The following is a 7,020-nucleotide window of genomic DNA, read 5'->3' on the forward strand; positions in this document are numbered from 1 at the left end:
ACACACACACACACTCACAGACACAGACACAGACACACACTCACAGACAGACACACGCACGTACACACACACACTCACAGACACAGACACACGCACGCACACACACAGCACCAGCATGACCCTCATGAGTGTGAATGTGGCATATTAGCAAACTCTGAGCTCTGCTCTCCTCTCATTAATGATTTCTGGATTTGGTTGAACCGAAGCTCATTCTGGATCTGATTGATTGTTCTGTTCCGTCTGAAGTTTGGATTTAGGGTTAGCATTATTTTTTAAAAGCTGAAGACAGACGTCACTACCTGAACCTCACAGTTATTTGCTGCCGCCTGCTGATTTCTGCTGCTCATTTGCATAAAGTCAACCATTTCTCAACTTTTTGATGCTCTTGTGAAGTGAGTGACTGCCGGTTAGAAATGTATATAAAAATAATTATCATCTAACAATAATCTTGAGACGGTGCTGCCACCTCATCACTGTGACGAATGCCATCAAAGCACTTGTACAAACGGCCGCTGTATTGAGCAGAAAAAGTAAATAAAATAACAAACACACAAAAAAATCTAGTTTTTGTCTTGTCTTCTAGTTTCAGTAATACACTAGGGACACCAGATTAACATGTAAGGCTTTGGGGTCCCTTAAAGAGACAGCTCACTGAAAAAGGAAATCATTTACTGTACTCACCCTTAAGTTGACAGCTGGTTTATTTTTTTCGTACTACAGAAGTCAACAGTTTGGTTTTCAACATTATTGAAAATATTTTCTTTTGCATTCAACAGAAGAAAGAAACTCATACACCCTTTAATGTCTCAGAGATCTGAGATTATGCTTTTTCTTTTACTGTCTGGAAAGTATTTAAAACATGATTGGAAAAAATACAATAAAAATAAATAAATAAAATACAATGATCTTGTGGTACAGTAACTGATTTTGGAGCTGAAATGTAAAATAACACAGGTGTGTTGTTTTGTCAGGATTGTCTGTGATTCTCTCTACAGGCGAGTTGGCCATGTTTCATGCTGTCTGTGTGTAGCGTGAGATTTCACTGTATTTAGTCCTGTCCTGGGTTTTACTGTAACAGAAACTCTTGCACAGGCAGAACATTTGCTACTGTTGGTGTCATTGTGTTGTTGAATGTAAATCACATTTCCCTCATTAGCTGTTAATTACACGTAATGAGTGCCTGCAGAGGTCAGGAGCTTTGTGCTAAACAACTGTTTTATTGTTCTTCAGACAAGAGTATTATCAACGACTCCAGGTGACATGTTTGAGATGTCTGCTCATTATTTACAGAGCGATGGACCTCAAAGTCTCAGCTGATGTAAAGCTGGGAAGCTCTGTTAAACTAATACAGTTTTCATGTCATTTATGCTGTAAAAGCTGCTTTTAACAGACACAACACCATAAACGCATCACAGTGCATGTGTGCTGTTCAAGTCTTCAGAGTTACAGTGACTACTTTATGGTATTTCTTGGCAGATGTGGTCACTATATATACATAAGGAATGAAAGGTGTTTATCTGTTTATCCTCTGTAGGGTCACAGGATAACTGTTATTGTTGTTTTAAAAATGATCAATGCCCTTTTTGCTTTTAAAATATCTTCAGAAAAGTTTTCAAGACTTTGAATGTGATGTCAATACTGCAACTGCATTGATTCTCTTGGTTTTGACAGAAAGGGTTAGCTTTACTGCAGCCAAACTCTTCGCACAGAGATTTAATTTTTTCTTTGAGAATGCGATTAGATCTGATCTGAATATGTGGGCTTGAACCTGCAGCGTCGCGGTGTGAACGGTGTTCCAGTCACACTGTAAACAGCTGCTTTATCTTGAAAGGTAAAGAGATGTTGAGAGGAGATGCAGAGATACTGCAGGCGCGTCAGACGCTGCTTCTGCCAACAGATTACTAACGATACGAGCCCAGAGCTCCAGTCCTGGATCTAATGATGGGTTAGTTGAGTTTGATCTGTTACGATATAACAGAAGGAAATCTACGTTTGTCAGAGAGGGAAACTCAAACACAACACATTCACAAATATATACTGTGATCAAACAGCAGATATGAACAGGACACTATTCATAATTTAACATTTAAAACTGTGCAAATATCCGATGTATGCTTATATCCAAACGGACAGAACAATGTCTGCAAATAAATTCAATCTTGAACAAATTTACTCTTCCCGCTCTAGAAGAAGAACAGAGCACATGTATAAGCTGTCAGTGTGTCTTGTTTTCAGTCACAGATAAAGACATCATTCCCACAAATCCACACTGACTGTGAAATCATCAAAGTAAAGGAGACTGAGTTTGGGGATCGATGTCTGAGTCACAGCGACAGAGTTTGAGTCCTTCTCTGATCCCACGCCACTCTCTCTTGTCTCTCCCTAACCAGCCGGTGTTTTTAGGATCTTTGACTCTTTGGCGTTTTAGAAAAGCGAGCTTTGAAGTCTTTGTGCTCCCCGTTTTGTTCTTCTCAAGGTTATAGAAAACAGGTTGTGATTTGAATCAGAGCAACATAAGGGCCTTTTTATTAACAATATTAAACAAACTCTGTGGTCACTGAAGTCGCGTTGAGCCTAGATGTGTAAAATACACATGCAAGTAGAGGCACTGGCAAAAGTCAAAGAAAAAGCAGTTTTTTTGCTGATCACTGAATTGGTGTATGACAGACTGATAAACACTGTTTTCTGGAAAATCCCTGTTCTTCTGAAATAACACACATCATGTAATGTGCAGCAGGACCAGCGAAACCAGGCCTGAGAAATAATGCTAAATTTCTGTAGATATTAAGTGTGATCTTTATTAAGAAAGACTTTGGGAAATGATCACTTTATCTGGAAATCAAACAGTGAATAAGATAAGAAGAAGAGTAACAACAGAAGGTGTTGTTGTTTGAAAGGAGGTTAACGTTTAACGAGTATATCATTTCTGCTCTTACACATCATTCTTGTCTCTTTCTCCTCAGAGATCAGCGGTGTGGAGTCCCTCAGATGAAGAGCTGAAAGCACAGCGTGAAAAACACTGACCTCATTACCGAGAGATCTGTTATTCAGTCATGAAACAGTCTTTTGACACCAGTAAAGGTGAGGAGAGGTGATGCAGATTCATTTAAACTAACCCTAAATTCAACTAAGCAAAATATTCAAAGGATTAAACATCACAGAGCAAAATATCAACATGCTAAAAGCACTCTGAACGCTTTAGCGTCTAAAGATTAACACTCTAGAAACCACTAGCATACTGTCCACTGGCTTTCCACAGACTTCAGTGTAAAAAAATAATGTTTCTCTTTATTTTTTCGTTAACAATCATAGTAAACTGTGATTCATGCGGCCCGTGAGTGACTGTGATTAATCTCTATGTTTCAAACAGAAAGTGGGGCTGGTAACTTCATGTCACACTGTTGAGTGTTTATGTTCTCGCAGGCACGTTAAAGCCGAACACACGTTCACCAGATCCGCTTAATCCTGATGATTAAAGGAAACAAAAGCTGCAGCGGCAGGAATCTGCTCCGAATGGAGCGTAAGACGTGAACAATACAAGACATTAACAGCAGCGGATCCAGCAAAGCAGGACACTTCAGAAGAGCTGTAATCTCCTCTTTGTCACTTTCGTCTTTTCCTCGTTTGTTTTTCTCAGCAATGAGTTTGTACTCTGTCATTATCTCATGACCTTTGGCCCCTCGCTGACCCTGCCGTGACCTGAGTCAAAGTGTTTGTAAGAATCTTATACAGCTCCAATAACACTGATGTGACTCTTTCACATTCAGACATTAATTTTACCAAAAGGAACAAAAAATAAATAAATGAATTAATTAATTTTTATTAACTTTTATTAACAGCTGTACTTACTGGAACACTGTTACTTTTGTGCAGGTGATTATTCATCCATCCATCTATTCTCCAGGCTGCTTAACCTCTGTAGGGTCGCAGGATGCTGGAGCTGAAAAAGATGCATTTTCAAATTTACCCAGAGTAATGCAGATGTAGCGTACTCATGATTTGCATGGCTGTGTAGGTTCAAATAGCATCACATGCAAAAATAGAAGTTTAATAAAACAAAGAGCATTTAGCATTTTAGGATTTAGTTAAGATCTTTAGTTTGGTCTAGTTCCTAATGTGTTATCATTTGTTACCATGGCTACCTATTGTGTCCACCTGTTCCTCATCGATTCACTCACTCAGTCCTGTGTGTATATAATAATAGTTTTGTTTAAATTATATACCCTCTGTTACATAACTATATAAATGACATAGCCCCGGTTTTGTTCAGTCACGTTTATAATAGTAGTTTGCGTTGTATTAAACCTGTTACCTGTGATCTCCTTCAAGTTGTTTAGCTAACAAAGGCTGTTTATTCTTTGAATCTCTTGTGTCTCCTTCGTGCATACAATGACACCTAACAATTGTGTGATTTTATTTATATTTTGGGGCAAACTTTTTCAGAATTTTCTGCATATTTGCTGCTTCTCAAATTAGAGCTGAAAATGGCTTCAAACATCTTCAAACATCTGTCTATTCAGCTTATTCCTCATTCACTGCCACTTGCAACATAGTTTTTCTTCCTTTCATGCTGAGAGGAGAGACAAATATAAAACCATCCCTCATGTTGAGGTGTCTGGTATCGCAAGAAATCAGCATATCACTGATGTTTTATATGTGTCCCCGGACAGTTTTCCAAGGCAAGGGCGTAGGTTTGGTAAATCACATTATATTTGTCCCAAATTATTGTTAATGTTCATAATGACTGTATCCTAGGCTGGACGATTATGTAGCCTATCTTTCAGCACAACCTCTGTCTTTCTGTCCGTATGCTTTATATAGAGAGCTAATAGCCATAGATCGCACTTTCTCTTTACATTTGCTCTGTTTTGTCAAACACCGTACTTCAAACTCATAAATGAAACTTTGTTAATTCCTGAAGTGAACTTTTATATTAACTTTTGTGGACTGCTGTCTTGAACTGGGTGCAATACCTGTGAGTTGTTCTAAACACGGCTGTGCATCTCGTCCAGTGTGCGACTGCTTTACGTTCTCTGCCCATGTATTAAATATGCGTCCTTAAAAGCGAGCAGTTTGAAAGAAAAAAAGATATTTAACACCCTGTAATTCTGTCCTGAGGACACACACACACCCACACACACACACACACACACACACACACACCATATTTGCTGCTTCTCAAATTAGAGCTGAAAATGGCTTCAAACATCTTCAAACATCTGTCTATTCAGCTTATTCCTCATTCACTGCCACTTGCAACATAGTTTTTCTTCCTTTCATGCTGAGAGGAGAGACAAATATAAAACCATCCCTCATGTTGAGGTGTCTGGTATCGCAAGAAATCAGCATATCACTGATGTTTTATATGTGTCCCCGGACAGTTTTCCAAGGCAAGGGCGTAGGTTTGGTAAATCACATTATATTTGTCCCAAATTATTGTTAATGTTCATAATGACTGTATCCTAGGCTGGACGATTATGTAGCCTATCTTTCAGCACAACCTCTGTCTTTCTGTCCGTATGCTTTATATAGAGAGCTAATAGCCATAGATCGCACTTTCTCTTTACATTTGCTCTGTTTTGTCAAACACCGTACTTCAAACTCATAAATGAAACTTTGTTAATTCCTGAAGTGAACTTTTATATTAACTTTTGTGGACTGCTGTCTTGAACTGGGTGCAATACCTGTGAGTTGTTCTAAACACGGCTGTGCATCTCGTCCAGTGTGCGACTGCTTTACGTTCTCTGCCCATGTATTAAATATGCGTCCTTAAAAGCGAGCAGTTTTCTAACGTATTTACTTTAACTTCTTAGGTAATATCAATGGTATGACGTTTCAGATGAAAAACAGATTCATATATTTAATTGTTTGATCAAAATTATTGCGAGGGACTGTTTGGTAGTCAGTGGACATTGGTAGGGACATGTCCCTGGTGTCCCCCACTGATTCTACGCCCCTGGTGGTAGGAAGAGTGCAGGCATCCAAATGTATTGTCTGTGGATGAGACAACAGGGCTGGTTCTGGCCTGTGAAAGAGGCAGCTTGATTTCTAAAGTAAATCTCTGAAGTGTTCATCCAGGAGGAAATACTCGTCAAACATGCAGAGGTGCAAATTTATTCCTGTGGGTTGAGAATGATAGTGCAGTATCATCTGCATGATAATGACAGAAAAAGCAATGCAAATTGCTATTTTTTCTAAAAGCGGGCTGAGTACTGAGCCCTGTGGAACGCTGGCGGGAGGTTTGTTTTGAACAGGTGGATTCTCTCCATGATATCTGGTAGGTTTAGTTATGCAAAGTGGATGTAAACACAGATCCAGTAATGAACAGGTCACTGAGGCTGGAGAAGATTATTTTATGGTTAAAAATGTGAACGCGCTCTTTGAGAATCCAGGCAGTTGACATATTGCCTGTTCTGGTGACTAAAACATACAACAGTTTAAACAAACAAAATGTTGCAGAATGATATGAAGTTGCTTTAATTTCAGAAAGGGATATATATGTAACTCTTTCTTTAGCTGTTGCACATGTCTTCAGAAATGTAAATTAAATGAAATGTACCAGTATAAAATAATATTGTGTATTCACAGCATTCTCCAGGATCTCTTTGTCAGTCATCTGTTACCCACATACAGTCCATTAGAGCTCAGAACAGACGTGTTTCTTAAACTCATAGTGTGACGGCAGCGATCTTTCAGGAAAACACAGGAATTAACCCAGCTGTTTCCTTGACTCTGAATCCTCTGTTATATATATATATATATATATATATATTATGTTTTATTTTTTTTTCTTATTCACTGTCTTACTCATCATGCATCAAATTAAAATGAGTTAATAGTATTTTCAGTTACTGAATAAAGTAGTAAATGCCACAAAGAGGGCACTCGTGAGCACCCTTCTGAAAGCTAAAATGACAAATGGGACACCCTACGGTCTTGTGGACTTAATGGACACATGCATGCAGTGGCATTGTAAGTCCGTAAGACTGCAAGTGCCATTTGGGACAGGGCCCCTAGATC

This window comes from Sinocyclocheilus rhinocerous, unplaced genomic scaffold, assembly GCF_001515625.1.
Source record: "Sinocyclocheilus rhinocerous isolate Xijiao unplaced genomic scaffold, SAMN03320098_v1.1 scaffold3801, whole genome shotgun sequence".
NCBI lineage: Eukaryota > Metazoa > Chordata > Actinopteri > Cypriniformes > Cyprinidae > Sinocyclocheilus > Sinocyclocheilus rhinocerous.